Below are 26,917 nucleotides of genomic sequence, written 5' to 3'. Positions count from 1 at the left end.
CAAAAAAAAACAAAAAAGAAAGAAAGAAGGAAGGAAGGAAGGAAGGAAGGAAGGAAGGAAGGAAGGAAGGAAGGAAAGAAAGAATTAAGGAAGGAAGAAAGGAAAGAAAGAAAGAGAGAAAGAAAGAAAGAAAGAAAGAAAGAAAGAAAGAAAGAAAGAAAGAAAGAAAGAAGGAAGGAAGGAAGGAAGGAAGGAAGGAAGGAATTAAGGAAGGAAAAAAGGAAAGAAAGAGAGAAAGTAAGAAAAGAAAGAAAGAAAGAAAGAAAGAAAGAAAGAAAGAAAGAAAGAAAGAAAGGGCCTCAGCTGCTTAAAAATAAAATTAGCAGCCATGAAAATAATCAAAGAAATAAATATGTAAGACCTCCAAGTTATGCTGGCTTATTTTGGTGGTTTTACTTTGGGATAGTGTGAAAGAGCACAAATATCCTGATCTTACCTCAATTCAGTGTTCGATAAATTACACGTGACATCCAACACTTCATTGCAAAGCAGGCTTGGCACCAGATAATATCAATCAACTGTAGACTGATTTAAGTGCATGTGGGCTGGGTTGATCTGTGACACTGGTAAGTCAAGTGTGTCTTAGATACAATGCTACCTACAATAGGCACATTACGATGTGTCCCATCATAGTTCAAGGGCCACTCGTCCATCTTCCCACTTAGAAGAGCAAAGTGAACCAGAAGAGGAGGAGCTGCCCAGATCCCAACTACTTTCTCTGCAAGTCCTCAGAGTTTCACAGGGTTTTTTTTTTTTTTCTCCCCTGTGTTTAACTGGGAGACATTGGAACATTTTTTAAACACACAGTTGACTCTATTTCCTGTGTCTCTATTCAAAACCACTATGAAAGCAACTGGAAATATCAAACTAATGACATCTCACACTGGCATGGTGCCACCAGTACCTGCTTTACTAAGCATGGGAACACTAATAAAACATGTGCAATAAATTGCACTTTAAAAGCATCATGGGAGGTCAAGATTGCTGCTTTAAAGAACCCGTGAAGAATACTTTGATAGAATAAGAAGGGAAAATAACCTTTACAATGGAAAGAAAATTACTCATTTGCGTCTTATAAATCCAGACTTCAGTATATGGGGCTTCCTTTGAGCATATTGCTTTTTCTATGTACAGCACGTGCCTGAACGCTCCTAGATAAATCAGCTGGAAAAACTCTGGCCCAAAAGCATCAGCTCCACCTCCCACAACCCCTTTTTGCCTTGGTCTAACATCCCTCCACCAAAAATCCTACTTTCTCTCCTAAAGTTATAAGCGAGCCAGGTCAAGGTGATTTGGAAAAAGGAGACCAACCCTGACGTAGGAGACTTTAGCTCCAGCCACTGTGACGCTGAAGGGAGTCTTCCTGTCACTCTCTGAGACTCAGTTTCTCCCTTTATGAAGAAGACATTTGCTCAATCTACGTCAGACATGGCCAATGCAAGAGCATTTATCAAATGCAAGCAAGCTAAGTAAGGGAGGGAGATGTGGGTGGAAGGAACATGAGCTTTGGGAAGGGACTCCTGTCTCTTCTCCTTCGTCTTTACACACAATCGCTCACCGGATCTGATAGAGCTTCCCTTATTGATTTCCCAACAAGTGTCTCCTCTTCTCCACTCTGAGACTTGAGCCATTCTTTTTACTTTCTCCTATTAAAACAGCTTTTTTTTTTTTTAATTTCACCTGATAAAAAGAGCTGCCTTTGGGGCTCCTATTCTCCATACTACAGCTGGGGTGATTTTTCTGAAATAAAAGTCCTATGGATCCTCGATGCTCATAGAACACATTTGCAACCGTCTATAAAGCAGGTGTGAGCCACTAATCATCTGCTGCTGTCCATTTCCCAGTGCCGTGATTTATTCAATAGCCACCCTAAGCTATTGATTAGCAGGAATCTATTTCTCACCTGCAGGCAGGTTTTAGTACTATTTTCTCTGTCTTTGATGATGCCTCTATGAATTAGTCAGGGTGACAAAGTAGTGCTGCAAAAACAAATATCCCATAAATTTCACCCACATGACCAACACTTCACTAGGAAGCAGGGGAGAAAGAAATGTCTACTTATTATAGAAAGTTTATAGTTCAAGCTAATAGAGGCTTCATCCCAGCATTAACTTCCATGGATATGATAGCAAAAGAAAAAGGATGTGGAAAACATATTATCTCCACCTAGCTCAAATGTCATTAGCTAAAGTTCTCTGGGGAGCTTGGAAATACAATCCATTCCTAGCCTAGTAGAGAGCTGATGGTATTTAGATGAACATCTCCAGTGATTTCCATACTTTATTTCTCTTTTGCTTGTTAAGTAAGCTCCTATATTTAGGTTCAACTCCAATGTCTCCTCCTCCAGGAAGACACACTTTCATCAGGACAGCACTCTGCTTGGCTTCTTACTTCCTGTTATGGTTTGGATAAGTGTCTCCCAAAGGCCTGTGTGTTGATGGCTTGATCCCCAAGGCTGGTAGAAGGTAGAGGGACATTTAGGAGGTAAACATAGTGACATCTTCAGATCCTAGAAAGGGGTTGTAGGGCCTTATACAATGGCATCTCTTTTGCCTCATGGTCATGATATAAGCAGTTTACTGAATACTCCTTGCCATCATCGCCCAGTATCCCCACCAGAAACCCAAAACAAATGAAGCCTATGAATCAAGAACTGGAAGCTTCAAAACTGTGAGCCAAAGCAAACATTTTCTCGTTGTAAGTAAGTTACCTCAGCATTTTGTCACAGTGACACAAAGCCAGTTAACATTCTACAATACAAAGAATACCACTCTAGGGAATAAATAGGAACTCTACCTTATTCATGACTACATTTGGAGTTTAAAGTCAGGTCTGGAGAAAGGTAGAGACCAGGTACCTCTGGCATCAAAGGAATCCAAGTTTCAGTGTCTTCTCATGTCCGTGGTTGACTGGCCAAGAGCCTAAGCCCCAGTTGCCTTGGTAGCAGAAGAAACAGAAGTGTTCTGGAGCCATCTGAGCCACTCCTCAAGAATCTGGCACCCCGAAAGACGACACAAATATCCTTCTGCAGACCCTGGGCATCTGATGGAGCTTGCCTGCCTTCCTTCCCTCCAGATCAAAAAGTTCCTGTGTCTTGGAGAAAGGGCTTCTGAGGCATGACCTGTTAGTTCTCCCCACCTGCCAATTGCTGCTGCTCACAATTCTTTTTCAAGTAGATACTGTCTTCTAAATAAGAACTAAAAAACAAAAACAAACAACAAAAGACCCAGTGTCGACTCTTCCCAACCTCCCTTGTTGCTTTAGTACAATCCCTTGACTTGAGATCCAGCAATCAGATGAACCCACACAGGAATTAGGTGTGGAGGTCAGTCGGTGATAGACAGAAAAAGACAGATGTGGAGCACGCACTCCTCTAAAACCACACCAGAAAAATGGGAAGCAGCTCGTTGATTTGGGTGACTTTGTGACAAGAAGCCACTCCTTCCTAAGTGTCCCTCAAGCATGTTTCTGGTAGTCATTCTCACCAAGCCAACATCTCCACATTGCAGATGTACCGGGCACATCCACCGCTATGTGCCTTTTCCTGGGAACACCTGAACAAACGTCTCCCACGCTCCACCCCCACCCCCCACCCCCACCCCCACCCCTGAGACAGGACAGAACAAGGAAAGAATTCTCTGCAGGCTAGCTTGCTGACCAGTGAGTTTAGTAGAGCTGCTTATGGGAGCCTGTGTGACTTTGAGGCTCCCCCAGCCTGCTTGATGACTCCTGGAAGCTGCAGCCTGAGGCTTCTCTCAGCTCCCCAGCTGAAGCCTCCTCTTCCCAACCACCGTTAATGCTTATGTAACTGTAAGGAAAGGCCTTGTGAGCTGTAGCCTTCACTGGCTTGCTGGGCTTTGTAAGGCTCATCCCTTTCCTGCATCTTATGAACCTCCCTCCTCCCTCCAGGAGGGAGCATTTCAATTGGGGGACTTAGCTAGATAGTATCCACCTGGAAAAACATGAACAACGGCCGGCAGCTATTCCAACATCAGTTATTGCTGGTGCCTTTTTTCCCCCTCTTCTCAAAACATCTCCAGGCTCAGTTTCCTGTTCTTCACCCCATCCCAGATGTGAATAGATGCATCTCCCACTTTCTACAAACATGGGCTTTGGATAAAACAACAGGACCAGGGGGAAAGGTTCCATTCTCCTCTAACTCTTCATGGTGAGTGCTTGGGGAGTCAGTTGATGAATTGGATGTACTTGAACTTATTTTGAACTCAGAAAATCTCAGTAAGTCTCTGAGGACAAAGGCTCATTTCCTACCAGACTAAGTGTTCAGTAAGCTCAGTCATTCCGTGAGTCAGCTGACTGCAGTCCCCAGCATAAGGCGGAGCTCAAGAACACATGGGATGAAAGGACCTAGGAATACTCTAATACTCCTGGAAGCTGCAGCCTGAGGCTTCTCTCAGCTCCCCAGCTGAAGCCTCCTCTCCCCAACCAAGGTTAATGCTTATTAATACCAAAGCTGTATTCTCACAGCTCCCTCCACTCTGGTCCCACACATTCCAGAGAGCTGACCTGGGCTTTCAGTAGAGGTACACAAAGATTCCAGAACTGCCCAGCCTACCTTCTTCCAGCTGCTGCCTCTCCTCCTTCCACTTTGCCCTGGCTAGCATATCTGTACTCATCCACGTTGACACTACAGCCCCTACCCCTTACAGAGGAACCTGACCTTCAACAGGATCAACAGGAGAGGGAGCTTCAAACTCCAGCTCTACCACTGAGACCATGGTGGTGAGTGAGCTGGGTGTCCTCATTGGCAAAAATAAAGAAAAATAAAATCACTTTGATTTAAAGATTAAATAAGAGTGCGAATTTGTGTACCCTCTACTGAAAGCTCAAGTCAGTTCTCTGGTCTGTGGGAGAAAACTAACATGTAAGAGTTTGCTATAAGCTTTTCTTATATCACATTCATTCTCCATTCCATACATTCCATCAGACTACTGTGGATGGATAAGCTCCGTATCCTGCAAACTAGGAACCCAGCATGTGATATAACCCACTCTCCCCCCCCTCCCCCGACAGCTGGTCCTCTGACTGCCTCTCCCTAGACCCTCCCAGAACAGACAGGGAATGCTGGCTGAGAGTGTCCCTCCAAATGAGGCCCTCACATGCAGTGGGGGCCAGTGAGACTTCTGGCATTTCCTCCATCTCTTTGGGCCAAGAACAGGAGAGAAGCCTGGGCTTCTGGCCCTTTCATTTAGCATTTTATTTCCCCCCTTGGCTCTGGCTGTCGACAGCATCTGGCTGCTGTCACTGCATAGATGACACTTGGGTCCCAGGCTCTTTGACCTCCCAAGGACTCTGAGCACTGATTGGACTTATCAGAATGCTGTGTTCTGAGCCAGAGAGATCTGCCAGCAATGATGAAGAAGCAGTCTGAACCCAGTGGGAAATCCAAACAAGGATGAGAAGCAGGGCATGGGGGTTGGCTCAAGCCGAGCTCAGCTGTCCAGAAAATCCTTCAGAGGCCCCTGTCTGCCCTCATCTCCTCTTCCCAGGCTTCTTACAACGGACTTGAGCAGCACTGGAAAAAGGGAGATATGCAAACCTTCTTGAAAGCGCAGGAATTGTCTCCACAGGACCACCTCTTTGTCATCTCTCTTCTTATGATGAGAATTACTAATCTTGCCTCACGGTTTAATCTCCTCCAGGTGCAGAGCAACACCAGAATCTCTTCACCATGATGGAAAAAAAAAAGAAGAAGAAAAAGAAGAAATAGACCACCAGGCCCAGACACTGAACTTGATACTTCACCCGTGGTTACCTTCTGAATTTACGAAGAGGTCCAACCCTACTGGGGATGAAAGAGCTCCCTAGAGTCGGGGTGGCTCCCCAGTGGTTCACGAATCCAGAACTGAGCCTGAATGCAAAATCTGTTTCATATAGCTCAGAAGCCACTTTCTATCTTTAGGACATTTCACTGCATTTCTTCTCTGACTTTTACAAATAAAGCTACAATGAGCATCCGTAAGCAAGATTTTATGTGAACATCAATTTCTTTTCTCCTGGCTGTGTTCCTAAGGTTGGAACTGATGAAACCTGTGGTAACTTTACAGTCTGGGGATTTCTGGACTGTTTTCCATTCCCACCAGCAGTGTGTGAGGGTCCTGGTATCTCGAATCCTTATTAACATGTGTTACCTTCTGTATATATTACAACCTTCACGGATGTGCAGCCAAGTGCCTCACTGTGTGTTATCTTTTATATCGGCCTAACAGTGAAGGGTGCAGAGCCTCTACCAAGTTGCTTCTTAGCTCTCTGTAGTGCCTTGTAAGTGCTCTTCTTTTTTCTCTCATATACTCCTAAGTTCCTTATAACAATTTCCATTCTGTACATTGTTATTAGTCATTCATAATGGTATCCTAAAGCACAAATGTTTAATTTTTAAAGGAGCAGAATCTATCTACTTTTCAGTACAAGCCCTTGCTATCATGTCTGAGAAGGATTTACCTGACCATGGGTCATGAAGATATACTATATTATTCCTTTTTTTCCCCTGGCTCTTCCTTTTGAGTCTGTTAACCATTTTGAAACTTTGGTGCATGGTGTGAGGAAGTGGTCCAAGTTCACAGTCTTGCATGTGGATCTACAGCTGTCCTGCATCACTGTTGAACACAATGTTACCTCCCCTATTGAAGTGTCCTGCAAATCCACTCACCAGACAGGTGGGGGCTGAGCTCTGGGCTCTCCTTGTCTTCCATGGCTCCACACTCTTGGTCACTGTGTCATCTCCGTGACTTGTCACCAGCCTGATGTCTGCAAGTTTTGAAATTCGGAAGTATAAGATCCCCCACTGCATACAAGTTGCTTTTGTCAGGATTGTTTCTGATGCCGTGGGTCCCTTGGATTTCTACATCATTTTCGGATCCTGGTCAATTTCTTCAGAAACTAGCACTAGCAATGCCAGCTAGGCTGGTAGTTAATATGAAGCCCACTTGAAGGATCATGGCTGTGTTGGAACCGTTAAGTCTCCAATTCATGAGCATGAGAGGCCTCCCCACTCACTCAGTTAGGATTTGTTTCACGGTGTTATTTTGGTTTGCACAATGTAATTTTTTGTGCTGCTTTTGTTAAATTTGTTTCTAGATAATTTCTTCTTCTTATGCTGTACCATCAGTGAATCGTTTTCTTAATTTCATTCAGGGAATGTTCATTGTTTCTATATAGAAATAGATTTGTTTTTTATTGTTATCTTGCACTGCACAACCTTAATGAATTCATTTACTAGTTTTCACAGGGTTTTTTTTTTTTTTTAGTTGAGACCTTAGGATTTTATACACATGATCATAACACAACTGAAACATTTTTAAATATATATTTTATTTTTATTTATGTGTGTATGTCTGTATATGTGTGTGCAGGTGCCTAGAGAGGCAAGAAGAGAGCATCAGATCCCATGCAGCTGAAGTTGCAGACAGTTGTGAGCTGCCCAATGTGGGTGCTGGGAACCAAACCTGGATCCTCTACAAGGACAGCAAATGCCCTTAACCACTGGGCTTTTTTTGACAGCCCCACGAAAATGGTTTTACATCCTTCTTTGTGATAAAGGATACCATTTCTCTTCCCTCCAACCTCCCCCTTCCCTCCCTTCTCTTCTTTCTTATTTTTTTCTTCTTTTCCTTTTTCCTTACTAATTGCCTTAGCTAGATGTATCAGGATAATGTTGAATAAATGATATACTAGAAAACACAGATGCCATGCACTCCTCTTAGGACAAGTTTTACATTTTCAGTATTGACTGTGATATTAGCTGTACATTTCATAGACAGCCATTATCAGGATAAGAAATTTCTGTGTGTAGATATTGAACTTTTTACAAATTTAAAAATGGGTTATGAGTACTGAGTGTGGTTATACACACATGCAATCCAGTGCTTTGGAGGTAGAGACAGGGAAAACAAGAAATCAAGGTCATCCTCAGCTACTTGGCAATTTCAAGGCCAGCCTGGGCTGTATAAAAACTGTCCAAAAGTCAGAGGCCTTGAACCAGACCAAGAACTCATTGCAGTGAACAGTTGCAAGTTACAGTGACTACAGTGACACAGCACAGTTCCCAAGGCCACTAGAATAAATGACTACCTGGAGAGGAAGGAGCAGGGAATAAATGAAATGGTTTTCTTTTTCTTCTTTTTTTTTTTTAATTTCCTTTTTGGAGGGATGCTTCAAGGGTGGAGGGCAGACACAGAAGGACTAGGAAATGAGTAGGATTGGGGAACATGCTGTGAAATTCCCAGAGAATCGATTTTAAAAAATATGTAAAAAAAAAAATTCTCACCGGGTGGTGGTGGTGGAGGCGGCGGCGGCGGCGGTGGCAGCGGCGCATGCCTTTACCCAGCACTCGGGAGGCAGAGGCAGGTGGACTGTGTGAGTTTGAGGCCAGCCTGGTCTCCAAAGCGAATTCTAGGAAAGGTGCAAAGCTACACAGAGAAACCCTGTCTGGAAAAAAAAAAAAACAACAACAAACAAAAGAATTCTCTGAAACTCAAAACAAACAAACAAGAAAAAACAAAACCCTGCCTCAAAACAAACAAAAAATGGTTATAGATTTTTGTCATTTGAGTATTCTGTGCCTCATCACACTGTCTGCTTATGAGAAACTAGCATACATATCAAAGTGTCACCTACAGCAGTGCTGGCTCGGAACCCCTGGTTCTGTTCTGTCCCTGCCGTGGTTCAAGAAACCCCTGGACAGGTCCTGTTGGCATGGGAAAGCCTGATCTTATCGGTGCCTTTCCTGGTGTAGGATGGACCCCCAAGAGTTGCTGCTGGAGAGTTCAGTATACGGTTCGTCAAAATTATCAAATCCATAGACGCTAGGTGTTTAAAATGCAATGCTTCTGTCTCTCCTAACACTCTTCCCAAGGGGAAGTCTATGATCATTTCCCTTGAGAAAATGGAACACCCAAGAGATCCAATGACAGTATGGCAATAAATTACCATGTAGACAAAAATCTACAGTCCTTGATTTAAGGATTGCAATGCAATCTCCACTAAACGACATTGACTCACCCACAAACATGCACCAACAAGTCTCATATCTGTTGCTTTGTAGAATATTCTCACCAAGTTCCTTTAGAAGGCAGGGAGTAGGGAAATTCAGGTACCTCATCCTCAGACATAGATACTTGCACTTGCAGGCTTTCACATCTTCCCTCAGATGCTTTCTCTCAGTAAGTTCTCTATGCACAACTCAGGTAACACAGGTGTTGGGCCAGTCTAGAAGGAATAAGGTCCTTGGTGCATTTGTGAGCAGGAAAGATTCAACCAGTGGGGTATGAAGAGGGATTTGGGGAAGCTGACACATAAATAAAATGATAAAAGAGAGACTGCCAGGGCTGGGGAGATGGTTCAATGAGTAAAACTCTTTGCACAGAAGCTTGAGGACTGAAGTTCAAATCCTCAGAAGCCATAGAGAGCTGGGAATAGTGGTGCACATCTGTAATCCCAGTGCACTTATGGCCACATGGGAGGCACACACAGAAGAACCACTTGAAGCTTGTAATCCAACCAGCCTGCCGTAAGCAGCAGCAAACAACAGAGAGAGCCTTTCACAAACAAGGTGGAAGGTGAGGACCACCATCTAAGGCTGTCTTCTCACCCCCACACATGTGCCATGGCACCAGTATGCCCCCACTTTACTCACCTGAATACTTAGACACACATTCACACACGTACTTGAGATTTTCTTAAAGAAAGAGACTGCCCATCTATTTATTAAACCCTCCACTTACAAAGCTGTTTACTAGGTTTGCTACCGAGCACTGGGTATGCAGAGTGAGAGAAAGCAGGGCCTCTGGCCTCAGGAGGCCCTGGAGACACTGTGGGAACCACATACGTATACACAGACATGATAGCTGAGGGGATGATGTGCCCAGTGCCGTGAGAACACAGGCATGCGTCTGATTACTGTTTGTCCTGGTATGTACAGTTGCCGTCCCCAGTGTACACTGCAGAGCCTCCACATTGTTCACCTGCCACCTCTCAAGGTAGCCCGCGATGTGTCCCTGGTAGACTAGTGAACTTTCCCTATCTGGACAGTCGACATGGTCACAACTACATACAACAGCACAAAGGGCATGGTTAGTGCCATGAGGACTTGACCTACATCAGTTTGCTTGATGCTTTCTTTCCAGTGCAACAGGAGCAGAGATGTAAGATGGATCCCTTTAAAAAGATTGATCTGGCCGTGGGGGGTAGGGGGGATTGTAGGGGGTGGACGGCAATGAGAGAAGGTGGGACCGGAAGCTAATGTGGGGTCAGGAGGCAAGGGTACGCGTGTGATGCATGGAAAGGGGGCCACTAGAGGGTAATCAGGGGAGGAGGGGAAAGTGGCAACTGAGGAGGAGAATAAAAGACGAAAGTTTTAGTGTGTGCTGCCCAGCTTCTCCCACGGCAGAGGGCACACTGGGTTCCATGCCCACCTGACTGAAAGGTCTATGCTTCCAGAGAGATGAAGAAAGGAAGGAGTAATTAAATGTGCAGCTTTGCCTCTCTGGAGGAAATAAACAGAAATGGACGCTCCCAACCGTGGATGATTGAATGGACATGGAGATGGATTACAAATGCCTTCAATGTCAGCTCTGAAAGAGTTATTAGAAAGCAGAAAATCCCAGGCTCCGCCAGCACCCCTCCTTGGTTCCTTCAAGCTGGAAAACCATCACCTGTTTTGCAGCAGCCTGTGATGGGAGAAGGTTACTCAGGGAGGGATGTGTTGACACATGAGACCTAGGAACTTCTAGCCAGCTCAATAGCATCCCAGGGAAGCTCGCTGAATACCCCAATATTCATATCAGCCCATTTTTTTGTCAACACCATAGCCTGAGCCCTATGCCAGATAAGATGCCAGGGGCTGTGGGTAAACCGTGGTATCTAAAGCACTACTCCACCCCATCCCTGGAAAAGATCTGCGTGGGCTCATCACTACCATGGGTAGAAAGTGGTAAAAAGTTTTCTCAAACAAGTCAATGCTTGAAGTGAATTTAAAATAGGCTGAGTCACCATTCTACTGTTCGTTCTAGGACTAGCTGAAGGAGGCCCCCCAAAACCCTCAGGTGGGTCTGGAGAGATGCTCAGCCACTAAGAGTCCTTGCTGCTCTTCTAGAGGACTCAAGTTCAATTCCCAGGACCCATGTCAGACATGCCACAACTGTGTGTAACTCCAACTTCAGGCCATCTGATGCCTCTGGTTTCGACAGGCACCTACACTCATGTGCACATACCCACACACACACATGTACACACAGACACAGATCACTAAAAAGTAATGAGTATTTTTTAAAACCCTTGTAGGATTTTCTTACTGTCCCTCTTCTGCCGACACAAGATCTAAAGCTCTTGCCCAAGACCCAGCTTAGCTGTGGAGCTGGAGAAGACTTCTGACTGAACCCAGGCCCAACGTCTATACCTGCAGCACACACAGCACGGCTCGCAGGTTAGGTCAGCACTTTCAAAATGTTAACACATGCTACTCATACTTTACATGACACCTATGGACTCTGTACAATACTTCCAAGAGAAGTAATAGCAGTACAACACTGTGAACTCACAATCTAACTCCACAGGCATGAATGTCCCCCTCCAGTCCTCACCAGGCAAAGGACGTGGCAACTATTGAATCTTGCATTGCTTCATATATCCTGTACAACCAACAGGTCATAGCATATGCAATAATACATGCCAACCTCAAAGGCTATTGGGAAGATTTAATGAGTTAATACGCATAAAGCAATTAATGTGTGTCTGGCACAAGAGAAGGGCTTGCGTTTTGAGTGGCAGGTTAACAGAGGTTAACCACGTGCCCAGCACTTGCCAGCTGGTAAGTGGTGATGTCTGCATTCCAGCACCAGAATCAAGGTTCCTACATGTTGCCTCTTGCAGACCCAGAATTAGCATAAAGGGTGTGTGAAGAATAGTGAATAATAGATGGGGGGACAGATGGGTAAGTGGATGGATGAATATGTGAACTTAAAATAGATTATTGACACCTATTCCTGGGCAATTTTGCATTTGTTATTTCTGCTGGGAATTAATTGCCTGAGGTTGAGTACTTTGTTCCCTTTTAGAGATTAAAAACAAAGCAAATAACTCTCAGAGAGAAAAAGAAACAATTCTGAACAATGCCGATCTGCCGATCTGCCGATCTGCCTGCCCTGAGCAACACCGCCGTAGGAAGATTCAATCATAGATCCTGGAGGCCAAGGTCAGTGTTGTTTCTTTTTTTACCACTAGGATAATCCAACAACCGGTGCAAATCTAAAGCAGATGCTGCTTCTGTTTGTCTGCCAACTCCTCTCAGGGCAGTTAAACCAAGGAGAATCCCATCAGGGTCCTAGCTCTGTTGATTTCTCCTCAGAATGTAGGTGCTTGGGGACATCCATCCATTCTCTGAACCTGGAGATCAGTTCCCATACCATGTGTGAAAAACCTTTCTGGGTGGTTGGATCACTAAGATAACACAGCATGCCATTAACATCAGACCTGGTATGCAGGAGACACTGTGTAGACCAAAGTCAATTAATGGCAGCACATAATAATTATAATTGCATTTACTAGTAATATTTTGGGGTCAGGTGTAGTGTCACTACATTCAGAGGGCAGAGGCAGGTAGATCTCTGTGAGTTCAAGACCAGCTTGGTCTACATGGGGAGTTCCAGGCCATCCAGGGCCACATAATAAGAACTTACATTAAACTAATAATTATTATTGTTATTATTATTTCAGCATGGTAGATGAATAGAGAAACTGAACTTTAATGGAACTGTAGAAAGATCTGTCTGTTGCTGCCCCTCAAGCTACTGATATGTTAGTTTGCGGTCTTGAGGGTCACAGTAAGCTTGATTAAGGTGGCTCCTTCAGGCATGACTCTCAGCCCAGCTAGGCTACTGCAGCTCTATGGCACTGGATGGACATGAACCTCTATAGGCTCAGCATCCAGATCAGGTCTGAGAAGGCAGGAATGTGTGGAACCTTAGACATGCAATAGCTATCACAGAACCGCCCACCAAGCTTTCCTGCGAGATTCTTCTAATGTGCTAGCACCACTTTCCCTGGTTCTAACTGAATGCTTACACAAATTTAGATGTGTTGGCTACAAGTAAAATGATATCCTATTCGAAATTGCACAGACAGAAGGAATTCAAGTTCACAGAAGAAAGGAGGAAGAGGGTTGGTGCCAAGACCAACTCTCTAGCTCAGCAGTCTTCCCCTGAGTCCTAAGACTCTCCATTCTTTTTCTTTTTCTTTTATTTTCTGCTTCCTGAGTGCTGGGGTTAAAGGTGTGTACTACCACCACTCAGCATTTTTTTAAGTTTTTTTTTTTTAATTTTATGTGCATTGGTGTTTTGCCTGCAGGTATTCCATATCTTGGAATTACAGATAGCTATGAGCTACCGCGTGGGTACTGGGAACCAAACCCCAGTCCTCTGGAAGAGCAGTCAGGGCATTTAACCACTGAGTCATCTCTCCAGCCCGACTCTCCATTCTTACCTTGGCCATCTTCACCATGCTGGCCCTGCCACCTTTATAGTCTGGAGATGCTGTCAGAGCTGGTTTTTCATGGCTGATTTGAGGCAATGGGAGTTTACCCATCTTAGGTATTTGGGGTAAAGCTAGGAGCATTTTTACAGAAGCAACTGAGCAGACTTCCCCAATGTCTCATTCATTGGACCTATAAAACTCCAAATCCAATGAGAAAAAAGAAAATCACCATGAGTTGTATAAAGGAAGAGGATCGACTTTGTGGTAAGAGCTATAATTTGGATGTCCAGTGTTCTCTAATGAGCCATGCACAAAGATTTTGTTATCAGAGTTTCTAGCATGCTTTAACAGGGGGCCTAATAGGACGTCTTTAGGTCATTGGGAGATGCTCCCACACTGGATCATGGAACCCTAGGCTCTCTCAGTTTGAGATGGGGTTTTGTTCCTATGCAATATCTCCCCCCATGATGTTCCATCATCCACCATCATTAATAGAAACCTAACCATAGGGCCAACCGATCTTATACATACAACTTCCATAGTTGTGAATCATACAAAAAATGTTTTTATAATCTCACATTGTTGTAGGTATTCACCTTCCCTGTCTTATTCCAGTCTCTCAGGATTCTGTAAGAGAGGAAGGCTTGGGGGATGTTTCCTCTACTTCACATGTAAGAGTTATCTTACAGACCCTTCTAACTGCTCCCTCCCAGAAATAAGTTCTCACACCCTTGCACTTAACACCAGACACAGTTAGCAACATTGATAAGTAAGCTTACTGTACTCTGAAGTCTCTTACCCCATATGTCTACAAGGCCATCCCCCAGCCCAACATCACCACCACCTCCATACCCAGGACCAAGACTGCCTTAAAATATGACACATTTATTTCCTTCTACATGTATTTCCTGCCTTTCAATTCCTTGTACACGGGCTACTTGCATGGTGCAAACAGTGCCCCACTAAACACACATATATTCCTCTAACCTATAAGGACAAAAGAACTCTTTGTTCTTTTCCTTCACCATCAACACCATCAATATTTCCTCCCCCCAATCTTGCTGTGTGTGGTGGCTTTCTCTCTTAATGAAGCTCTTCAGAACTGAAGGGCCTGCCTCTCCCTCTAGGGCTACACCACTGCTTCCTGGATGATGTTCTCACCCTCTTAATAAAGCTCTTCTGAAGAGAATGACTCATCTCAGGTTCCTCTCTGGGAGGAACTAACAGTTTCTAACAGTACATGAACAGAAGATCGGTGAGGTTTAACAGCTCACTCCAAGTTCAAAGTTGCAAGTTCTGTTCTGAGATGGCTTCTTCTAGGCAGGCCCAAAGATAACACAAGTCCTTCCAGGCCAGACCCCAATACATCTCCAGGGACATTAGATTTCTATCTGAGGTCACATGTGGTTCCTCCTTCAAGCTTGATGTAGTCATCCTGAAAACACTATAGGCTGAGCAGTGATCTCAAGTAGATGGGCATTTATCTTGAGTGTTACCTAACATGCTTTGTAGGTAAGATAGTAATGCTGACCTAATTTGCATAGGGCTGTGACAGAGATCTCCAGTTGATAGAGAGATAAACCCATTGCAGTTGCAGATGATGGAGGAAGCATATAGAAGACAAGGGTAACCCTCCAGGCCAGACCTGTATCTCAGATCACAGATGCCTGTATTACATAGTGGCTTACTGGGGTCTTCATTGGGGTTCTCAGAGGGGAAGGGCTGAAACAGAAGTCAGTGCCCAGGACAGATGACTGGGCATGAAAGGGATGGTAAATAGGACTTTCAGGGAGGAAGTGGTCTGCAGTATAGACACAAGGATAGCCTCTGCTGGCCACCCTGGAGCTTCAAGCAGGATTGGGCTGGCCATGCCTTGCATACTCCTCTTGACTTGTATTAACATGTCACTCACTAGCTGATTATCAAGGAAAGGGGGTTGTGACCTTGGGAGATGAGGCTCCTTTCATTTCTGGATGGCTACAGCTCCTGCACTTACATGCCCAGAATCAAAAGGAACAGTGACTCAACCCTAAAGGAGAGTTGTGTGCCATAGGCCCCTCTACAAGTCTCACTGAACTCTGCAAAGGCTTTGGGCCTTGTAGCTTTATTTGGAAAGGAGGCTTAGAGAGGCCATTGAGTTCCTGATGTCACCCAATGAACTAGGCACAGTTAGATTTAAGTGTCCTATTTCCTGGGTCAATATTCCTTCCATTACTCAATACCCTTTCCTGGAGTCAGCATGAAAGATTTTACTTCAAAGTCTGAGGCTCAGAGTGTTCCACTGTGAAGGTTTTGTGATCCACTGTTTTGTGTGTGTGTGTGTGTGTGTGTGTGTGTGTGTGTGTGTGTGTGTACATGTCAGGTACTTTCCTCTATCACTTTCCATCTTGTTTTTTGTTGTTGTTTTGTTTTGTTTTTGCTTTTGAGACAGCATCTCTCACAGAGCTTAGAGATCATTATTTGATCTTGACTGGCTGACAGCAATTCCCTAAGGTATTTGTGTTCCTGCTACTCCCCCACAAAGAGCTAGGTTACACATGGGCATCATGGTAACCTGCTTTAAAAAAAAAAAAAAAAAAAAAAAAACCATGAGTGATGAAAAGTGGAACTCTCAGGTCCTCATGCTTGTATGGCAAGCACTTACCCACTGAGCCATTTCCACAGGCCTTAGTTATAACCTTGCTTGCTCCCTCCTCTGGATCCCAGTAGCCCTGGAAACACACATATACTACATCAACACGTGTATGTACACACACAAATATACATACGTGCGTACATGGGGATATTCTAATTCTTCCTCACTGTGTAGTACCAGCATACTCCCTGCACTTGGCCTCCCTTGCTAATGAATTTTTCAGCCTCTTTGGATCCATTTGTCACCTCCTATGCAGCCTCAAGGAAAGTAGGACCTCCTTGCAGAAATCACCAAAAACCGATCACCTGGCAAGTGTGCCGTAGGCCCCCAGTAGCCATGTCAGAGAGGAGCAGCAGGTAGCAATTGAATGAAGTTCAAGGTGTCAGTCCACCAGAAGGAAACTCAATGATGTGTCAATCTTGGACAGGCAAGGCCCTGAGACTACAGACCCCAAAATGTCTTTTGCTTCTGCTGTGCCTTTCCATGGCTGCTGCTGCTAACTTTTGCTGGTATCTGGCATGGTGTGAATGGGTGTGGGGAGATCCCCACTGCCTGTAATGTAGTATGTTTATCTCATGAAAACATCCCATTCTATGGGGTATTTTCTACCTGTGGATAATTATGAAGATGATTTCTTCCTAAACTGTGCTGTCCAGTTGATGATAATAATGTTAGTTTCAATAGAGTTTTGATGATTAAAAATAAAAGAAGGAAGTGTACCTGTGTACAGTAGACACATGAGTGTCTACTGAGGAGCTATGTAGACTGTGGCATAGGTTAATGATTAAGAAAAACAATTGAGACCCATAGCCCAGATAGCTTAAAATCTTTTAACCTGAGTGTTGGGAGATGTGTACACAGGTTTAGGAGTACATCACAGCTGAAACAAAGCTTTGAAAATAACTTAAAGTTAGACTAAGATGTTTTTGTCAAATAGCTTTGAAGTAAAAAACCAAGAAGACAATCTAAAGTTTTAGAAGGGCACATAGTTGAATGCAGAACTCTTCGAGGTCAGGGAATAAGAGCAAAGTGGCCCCATTATTACTATCTGACCCACTTTTCTTGCTAGGACTGGTTGATGACCAAAGGTGATGATTAATTCCTTATGCTCACTTCTGCCCTCAATCTCCTGATATCAAAAACTATCGATGAGTGCATATGTACCCTAAAGATTTAAAGTAGAGCTGAATGATTCTTTTTCATATATAAAAATTCAGGTTTGTGATTCCTCTAGGAGTCCTTATAAGATTACCTTTCAAGATAAGTAATAAAGTAACTGACCCTTTCTTTGTCACTGCAAAATGCAGCCTGTCAGTGAAAGACCTGACTGAGAAAAATGTCTTGCTTGCTTACACTGTTAATCTGTAACAAGTTGCTTGGATATGAATGTATGTGGGTTCTTGGGATAATTTGTTTTTCACCTGTAATACGTAAAATGTTTAATCATGTAAGGGATATGGAAAACATGTTGTTTTTTACTGTTTGTTTTATATTCATTGTAATGATTCACTTGAAAAACAGAATGTAACCACATTGCAATTTTTATATTGTCTGAAAGATTTTACTGGGGTATATAAGCTATAAGGGAAAGAATAGAGATAGAGTTAGAGAGTTAAAATGGGTTAGAAGGAAAACATCAAGAGTGAGGGAGAGAAATCATCAGGAAAATAAAGAATAGAGACTGCAAAAAAAATGGATGAAGAAAAGATCTGAAGGAAACCATCAAGAGAGTGTGAGTGTCTTTTTCCCTAATGCCATCAGATAAAAAAAAAGTCTAATATGTGCTGATGCTGTGGATTTCCCTTTGAGCCCTGTGATACTGGAGGCTGGTCCCCCAGGCAGCAATACAGGTGCAAGATTCTTCTTCCCTTAGCAGACAGGATACTCCAGGGACTTGGGATGCCATATGGTGCCATACTGACAAGGAAAAATGTCTTCCTGAGTTTCAGGGCTCAGTTCTCCAGCACGGGGCAATGATGGCTTTAGGATTCTAACAGCCACTCAGAGCAAGCCAGGAACATACAGAGCATAATATAATATATGTAACCATATAATGTAACCACTCACATGTAAATGACATCTCAGAGGATGAGAGAGGGATTGTTCAAGCTCAACCCCACATTGTAGCCTAGGAGATTCTTCCAACTTGACCGTTAGCATTGTCTTAGACATCATGTCCAGTGCTTTGTCTGAATTTCAGCGAAGTGGTCATGGGGGTGGCAGCTTTACAGTCACTATCCACCTGCCATGGAGTTCAGAGCTACCCTGTTTCCCAGCTATGTCCCAGACTACATCCACCCCATGGCAATGATGACCTGGGCCTCAGGGACTGGTCTGAAGACAACGTTCTGACTATATATAAATGTGCTTTGGGGTTCTAACTGACTGTTATGGTGAGTTACAGCTGACAAGACAGGAGCCACTCTTGATCTACTGTTATCTCAGCCAGCAATTGCAACTCTGCAGTTTCCAGGCTGCTTGTCTAACAGCAGCCCAGCAGCTCAGGCTGCAGCCTGGCAAGAATTCTGCTCCCTCAGGCAGTGGCCCTGTCGTTGCCACTAAAGGTAGCTTTAGCTAAATCTCTGTGGTTCTAATTATGAATAAGACTCAAGATTCAAAGGCTGGGGTGAAAACCTGCAAGCTCAGAGAGGCTAAATAGCAACTACCTAGCAACTATCCTTTCTCCTTGCTGGTGTCCACAGAAGACATGCTTCCTCTTTGCCAAACCAGAAAAAAAAAAAAAAAAAAACTGTGATACTCCAAACCCCACTCTACTACTTCCTGTGTCTATCTCTCCTGGATGCCCTGTGAGGCTCTATGATTACTTCCTGTCAACTAGTTGTTAACTCGGCCTTCTGAACAAAGGTTAATTTTATTTAATTGATGCAAATGCAAGCTCAGAGTTTGAAGTGTGATTGAATACCCCCCAATAGCCACTCGAACACCATACAGACAGGGGGAAGGTGTGTTTGGAATCCTGATCCAAACCTAGGGCTCAGTTTTCCCCACCTTTGCAACCAGGAACTAGAGAACTTCTTTCAGAATCCAGTTCTGCTGTGTGCTCACTGGCTCCAGGTATAAGACACAGTTACCCAGCTTTGGTTTCTCATTTATGAAATGCTCTCTGGCATACTCATCTCCAAGGCTGAAGCTCAGAGTTCAATCCTAGAACAGTGTCAGCATGCCCATAAGGTCTACTGTGGCTTACACCTGCTCTGCTCTGGCCACCAATACCTGAGTCAAAGCCACCGGCCTGCCTGCATCCACGTCCATCCTCACCTTCTCATTGGCCCCATCAAAGAGCAGAACTCCAGCCCACCATTTCCCTACTCAAAGATAACCACATGTTTCCCCTAGCTTCAGAAGTGTTGAAGACACCTCCCTCCCAGAGCACAGTGGCTAAGTGCCGAAGTTTGAGCCTGCCTGGATGTCAATCCCAGTTCTATCACTTACCAGCAAGTGACTTTGAGTGATCCAGTGACCCTGTTTGTGCTGTAGACTCTGTGTAGAAAATGAAGTTGAGGACAAAGAAAATGACAAGAATAAGGTTAATCCCAGCCCTCTGTAGAGATCACGCCAATGCTGAGGTCGGTGATGGGCATCTGCAGGCCTTTGGGAAGTAACATTTGTTCTAATTGTCACAGTAATACAAAGTCTGCCATTGTGGGGTCCGAAGACATCCCTGATTGTGAGGCAAAGTCCAATAAGGCCTGCTGGGTTGTCACCTTCCTTTCATCTAGGATCAAAGGGTTTGGAAAGGGAGCCCATTTCTTGGAGAAAGAAAAGATGAAACACTTCCAGGATCTGAGATCAGTGAACTTGCTGTACAATGTGGATGGGGACAAAGAGAGAGCATTTTCCCAGGCCCACAGATAAATGTAGCTGATACTCTACTGCAAAGAACAGGCAAGAGTTTAGGTCCATTTCAAGAGAAGGGAGTTGTGTCTTGGCATAGTGTAATTCTAGCACTCAGGAGGCTAAGACAGGAGTTTGAGGCCAGCCTGAGCTATATAGCAAGATGCACTCTCTAAAAGCAATCCCCTAAAAAAAAAAATACAAGGTAACATAGATGTTCAACATTAGAGATAGTGAATTTCAGGAATGCAGCACTTAACAGAACATGACATGCTTATTATAGTCAAACTGTGACAATCTCCCAGGGGCCACAGGTGCAGGTGGCTTTTCTCTAGTCTCATGGCCACTGTCTTCCTGGAGCCTCACTATGGTCCAGTTGCTAAACAGATGGTAGAAATCCTCAGGGGTCAACTTTGGTCCCTGTGCCACTGATTCCTAACCATGGAACCCCACCCAGGGTCAGGTGTGGAAAGTATCCTGGAATCCCCCACTGTGATACCCAAAGAGCATGGAGGAAGTGAGCCTGTGTAGCTGAGACTCTAACTAACCCTTGGCTCCAGGAGGCAGTCGTTCATCCCTGTTCCCCAGGACTGAAGGCCACCCATGCAGGATGTCCTTGGATATCTGAGAAACATGTCTTAAAGGTGCCCTTCCTAAAGTAAAGTTTAAAAAGTTAGAAAATTATGGTACAAGCCTGAGCAGTGAGAATGTAAGGAGACAGCTCTCTGGCCACCTGGAGTAAACAGAACAGAAAAAGTGACTCACTTGTAATGGGAGGGGCTTCAGCAGGGAGTGGGAGGGACCAGAGTTGCCATGTTCAGGTCTTTCATCAGTGGAACCCAGTGCAAAGTCTGTCCCTGGACTCAGCCTCACTTTTCTGGGGACCTTCCCAGTCTTTGCTACAGGACGGACGGACGGACGGACACACACACACACACACACACACACACACACACACACATGCATGCACGCACATTCACAGTCCAGCTCACATCTGCTCTAACACCTATCAGCACTGCATCTCCCACTGCCTCCCTGATGTGGCCCCCGTGGACAGTGCTGAAGTCATTAGTAGAGACCATCTCCTATCTCTGGCAGGGTTCTTGTCAGCCTTTCATCTAAGAGTGGAGTGGGTGGACAGCACAGGGGAAAGGGTCAATTCATTTACCACATGGGAATAACAATTGAAACAGAAAAGGATGCCCACAGAGACACTGGGTCTTTAGCAGACTTCGGGATGCCTGAGTGAGAGGCCGCATGCTCTCAGAAGACTTCAAAGTGCCAGCCAAGAGCAGTCGCTGGCAGAACAAGCTTGCAATGACTGGAGGAGCAGGAGCAGATGTCCTGTCTCCAGCAGGTCTTAAGTAGGGAGTCACAGGTCTTCCAGGTTGAGGCAGGAATGAGTGCTTCTTCCTGCTGCTGCTAGTCAAGTCATGGAGGGAGGCTGGCTGGAGTGAGCTCTCTGCACAAAGAGGAAACCTCAGGTGCAGGGAGTGGGCAACTCCCCTCCATCACTCTCTTTCTTCCCTCCTTCCGGGATCTCTCTTAGTCTTCTGTTCTGCAGCCACTGGATTTGCAAATTTATGGGGTGTCCGCTGGACCCTGGGTGGCTATACATAAGCATGCAAATAAACTTAGAGATGGGGCCAACTGGGAAAGGGCTGTCCAAATGTTACTTTCAGTTCCAGTTGCTACGGCGAGCTTTGCAGACCTGCTTGCTGTTTTTCCTGCCTGATTGTGCATCCTTGCTTAGGGTTCTGACTGCCAAAAGCTGGGGCTATCAGTCTGGGCTATTACCTCCCACACAGTGCCTCTGCCTTCAAAGCTTGAGTTTCCTGCCCATCAGAGAACCCCAGACCTGACAGGAAGCTCTGCACCTACCAAGGCTCTTCTACCCCCATTTAGGCTAGACAGCGGTGAGATTTAGCCTACAAGATTAGCAAGTGGCAAGAACAGAGATCTCGAGTGAAGCCCAGAGCATATCTGTGGTTTGAGTGTGTCCCTGGCTCTGTATTAAAAACCTTCCCCCTTGATGTGCTGGGACTCAGTGGTGAGACCCACATCTCTACAGCTGTTTCTATTCTCATATCAGTTACTTAATGTCAACAGTGTAAATGATGTCCCTTTGACTGCTAATGGACTTTATGCTGTGTACAGCCTGAACAACTATGCATAGCATCCCAGGATGCCAATCAGTGGAGGAGATAAGAGCCATGGACAAAGGTTAAAAATGGGAGGCAAGGAGGCTAACAGACTCAGAGAGATCCATCCTCAAGTTTTTTCACAGATTGTCCATTTATTCCATAATTTAAAACCCTATGTGGAGATTCCACCTAGATCCAATGCAAATAGAGAGTCAAAGTCCTTGAGATGCCCTGGCACACTTCCATCGTGGGGCATCCTGCAGGTACTGGCACCAGAGGTTTCTGGCATCTAACACTCAGCAGGTTGGTCTGCATCTGCCCTTTGCTTCCAGTCTTAGAGTAAACACACAGAGAGCTCCCGTTGGTTCCAGACATCATGTCACAGACATCACCTCGTGAGTCAGGAGCTGCACAGACAAGGACAACAGTGGCTTCCTCCAGGAGAAAAGAGCGTGAATACCTATCTAGGGACAGCACCCACAGCTCTGGGAGTGCAGGTGCGCTAGGCTCCACCTTTTTGGTGGCAAGCAAGGAAGGAGGGGTGGGTTCCTCATTCTGTACCTGCCAGGTTGGCAGCCTCACACCCTCCTGGAACCTCATTCCTCCTGAGGTCCAGCAGTTCATCCTCTAATGCATTCAGACTCATCTGAGAAGAAAGTGGCTTGCTTACCACCCACCCAGGGTTCCCCTCTACCTCATAAAAGTGCTACCATGGGGCACAGGCTCTTTGCATCCTGTCCACTGCTCTCAATTCATCACCAGCCCAGCCTGTATCTTCCAATGTCTCCTACACTCTATCTGCCTGTATTCTTGAGCTCCCAGAAGCACCATGAACTATGCCCATAGACCCAGACCCAGGCCAGGAGCCCTTTCCTCCACTGTCTCCCAGAGATCTCACCCGCTCAAGGCCCTTCATCCCCAGCCTGGTTCTAATTCTTATGCCAACCTTTCTACATCTTACTTTATCCCAACAACTTTGGGATCACAGTAGCTTCATTTGTTACCTTTCTTTCCTGGAGGAAAAGGACTATGTCTCAGACTTCTCCAAAGTTCCACACCTTACTTGGCAGTTATTTCAGAGATGTTGACAGAGGTGTACACATATGCATTCAGTTTGGATGGCTGATAGGCCTTCCAAGAGGGTCTCAAAGGTGTCAAAACATGACCAAGCAAGGAAAGACCCAGAACATGATCCCAGTGCACAGGGCTCTTGTTACTTTGTTTACTTCCCATCCTAGGCCCCAGTTGACCACAGCACATTTGGTGCTCCTTACAGAGCTACCTAGTGAGTGGCAGAATGCTGGCCTTCACTGGATTTACTAGATGAGATCTGATAGAGAAGCTTTCCTCCGAAAGGAGGGTTTGTTGTGGTTGCAGTCCTTCCCAAGTCCCTGGAAACCTCCCAAAAGTCATTGCAAGAAGCTTGGAGTCACAGACCACCCAGAAAAGATTCCAGGATTTCATCCAGCCCAGAACCAACTTTCCCAGTATCAACCATATCTGTGGCACTCCGGCATTCTGTCCACAATTCCAAAGGAAATGGGCCTTAGATGCCATCATGGTTTAGATGTGAGATGTCCCCCACAGGTTCATGTGTTTGAGAGTTTCATCCCCAGTGGGTGGTAAAGTTTGGGGAAGTCATGGACTTTTCTGGGGGTGGGGGAGGTGGAGGGGCTAGTTGAAGGAAGTGGGTTGCTGATGGGCAGATGTTGGGTGCACCAATGAGCCCCGCTTCCCGCTTCACCTCGATGTGAGCAAGCGGCTCTATTTTCTGAAGGTGCTTCAGCTGTGATCTGCTCTCGTCACCATGCCTTTCCTTCCGTGATAAACCACAAATCCAAAAACTGCAAACTGAACTAAGTTCCTCCTTCCTGAGGATGCTTTTGTGGAGGATTCGATTGGGGTAGAGAGAAAAGTAGCCAACAGAGATCCCTTTCCAGCTGAAGAACCACCAGCGGTGTTGACTTCAGTAAATTCCCTCCCCACCCACTGCCCAAAGCAGGAATCCCAGGAACACGGAGACTGGGTCAAAGGTGAGTGAGAGCTGGATGAGGGTGGTACTGGTAGAGAGAGGATGAAAGGGAGGACTGCCAAGAGATGAAAGCGCAAAACGATGTGGCTATTGAAGAATAAGAAAAAAACAAAACAAAAAAACAAAAAACAAAAAAACAATAACAGCCTTGACCAAAAGGACTATGGGATTGCAGCCATTCTTCTGAGGTCTCACCTTTGAAGGGCATCTACCTTTGCATTTGCTAAACTGCATTTCCTGTGTAGTAGCCCACAAGTTCATCATTCATGAGTCACCCCGAAGCCACTCTTACAGCTATGGATCCCTCAATTTTCCCAGCAGGGTCACCCATTGTCCCTTTAAGCCATTATGTCTTTGTCATACTTGGTGTGTTTGCTTTTTATTTGAGATACGGGATGTGTGCCCCCAAAGCTGGCCCCTCAGTCCCGCCAACTTGCCACCCTTCCCACGTGTCCCTATTTCCATTGAAATCACTTCTGCTAGATTCACCTTATTATACGTCCTTTGTGGTCACAAAAACCACGCACAGTTCAGAGAAGGTTACTTTTGATTTGTGGCTGTGATGCTAAAGAGAAGAACAGAGGTGGGCCAACGATTGTGTTAGAACAATGAACACATTCATCACTCAGACCTGCAAATACATTACATAACCAACAACAACAGCAAAAGGACTTTGCTAACGCAAACGTGAGGTGGGAGGGTCCTACTAGATTATTCACAATTGCACAATGAATCTCACAAATCTTTAAAAGCAGCACGCACACACATACATACACACAGTGATAGCCAAATAAAATCAGAGAGGTGCTACATTGCTGGCTATGAGATTGAGGAAGACAACCTCAGTCAGGGGACATAGATGCAGGAAGAGGCAAGAATATGAGCCCTCCCCTACAGTCCCCAGACATTTGTTAACACTTGGGTCATAGTCAATTGAGACCAAATAAAACATCTGGACTTCAGAAGTGTGAGGCAGTAACCATCTTTTGTTAAAGCACTGGCTCAGGTGTCACTTGTTTCACCAGCTCTGAGAGACACTAGCAATGGGAGCAATGCTCGTGACAGGGATCCGGGCATTTTCATGAGGAATGCAAGGTGCCAAGCACTGCATGCCTGTGGAAGCCCGTTTTCAGGTTCCTCGTGGCTTTACCCAGCACGTCTGCATAGAGAGGATGATTGGACCACGGGCCTGAGTGCAGGTGTCTGAGATGGTCTGCACTTGGCTGTGCTGGGGGGAGGTCTTTTGCTCCATCCCTTGGCATTTCTATAAATACCCTAGGGCAGAGATAGTCAGGGCCCATTGGAATAGGTTCCAGGCTCTCTCGAGGCTATCCTCTATCTTCTATCTGTTTATCTCCACAATTGAAATCCTTCTATCTAATATTTCCTGCTGCTTGCACTCAAGAAATCTCTGGGGACTCTATAGGATTGGTGGATAAATGCCCTGCACATGCCATCTCATTTAATAATCATCTTAGGTCTGTCAGGTGAGGACTCTGCTTCCCCTATTTCATAAAAAGGTCAGTTAGACTTGGGGAGCCCAGGGATTTATCTAAAGTTTTCCAACTTTTTTATACGGAAGCTGAGATTCAAATTCAGTTCTTCCAGAATTCAAGACTCAGAACATCTCCTCTGCTGTCACTGAATGATTTCATCTGGTACTGTTGTCAAATAGGAATCTACCAGTAATGTCTCTTCCCAGCTAATCCGAGAGACTCAAGATTTTAAAGACAGGCTTGAGCCAGACAGCGATCCTTCCCAACTTTGTCTATGCAGGAGCAAAACTGCATCCATATTGGCCAATTTTTAGTTCCCTTTGTTCAGGTTTCTCTGAGTTATGAGCACTTAGAATGCATCTTGGCCACCTGACCAGGGAATGAACACAATAGAATTAGAAGTGAAAACATGACCAATTATAGCTAATTTCGAAGGTAAAGGATGGGCTGGGGGGGGGGTGGCTTGGTCTGCAGAGTGCTCATCTTATAAGCACAAAGACCTGAGTTTGGATCCCTACATCTACATAAAATGCTGACCATGGCAGCGTGCACCTGAATCTCAGCACCTGGGGATGGAGACAGATCCTTGAGGTGTCTATCCAGTCAGTTTAGTCAAACTAGGAAGCTCTAGATTCAATGAGAAATTGCCCCTACCCTGAAAAGTGGAGATTGAGGAAGAGACTTGATATCTATATCTGGCCCCCATATGTACCCATACAAGCTTATAAGCATATAAATACATAGACACATATACATAGGTACCCCACCCACACTTATGCATAGAAATAGAGGAATATGTTGGGAAGCACAGTAGATTTGTGTGACTGCTTTGACCACTTCTTGCCATTCTCTTGAGCTAACTATGGGAACAGATCCCTGCCTTCACTGGTGTGACCCATCCCTCACCATCTATGATTCTAGCATGACTGCCTTCATGTCTTAGCTAGGGCATATGAAACCTTGACCTAAGAAAGTCATGGATTTAAAAAGGATGGGTTTAAGGAAAGAAGAGGTGGCTTGAAGTGGAGAGCTTACTTCAGTGGTAGCTAGCCCAGCATTTGACCTTTTCTACCAAGGATCATGCTAGCAAAACACAGGCAGGAGCTTCTGCAACCCTCTTGCTACCATGAATACAAATCCTGTATAAATGATAGAACAAACATCACATGGGCTCAGATAAGCAATGACAGGAGGAAAAATGAAAACCTAGTCAACATTTATTCCTGGACTGTAGCATGAATCTTAAAAAGTTCTTATTAATAAGATCAAA

The sequence above is a fragment of the Peromyscus leucopus genome, chromosome 20 (assembly GCF_004664715.2).
Source record: "Peromyscus leucopus breed LL Stock chromosome 20, UCI_PerLeu_2.1, whole genome shotgun sequence".
NCBI classification, from domain to species: domain Eukaryota; kingdom Metazoa; phylum Chordata; class Mammalia; order Rodentia; family Cricetidae; genus Peromyscus; species Peromyscus leucopus.
Note: the sequence above shows the minus strand (reverse complement) of the source record.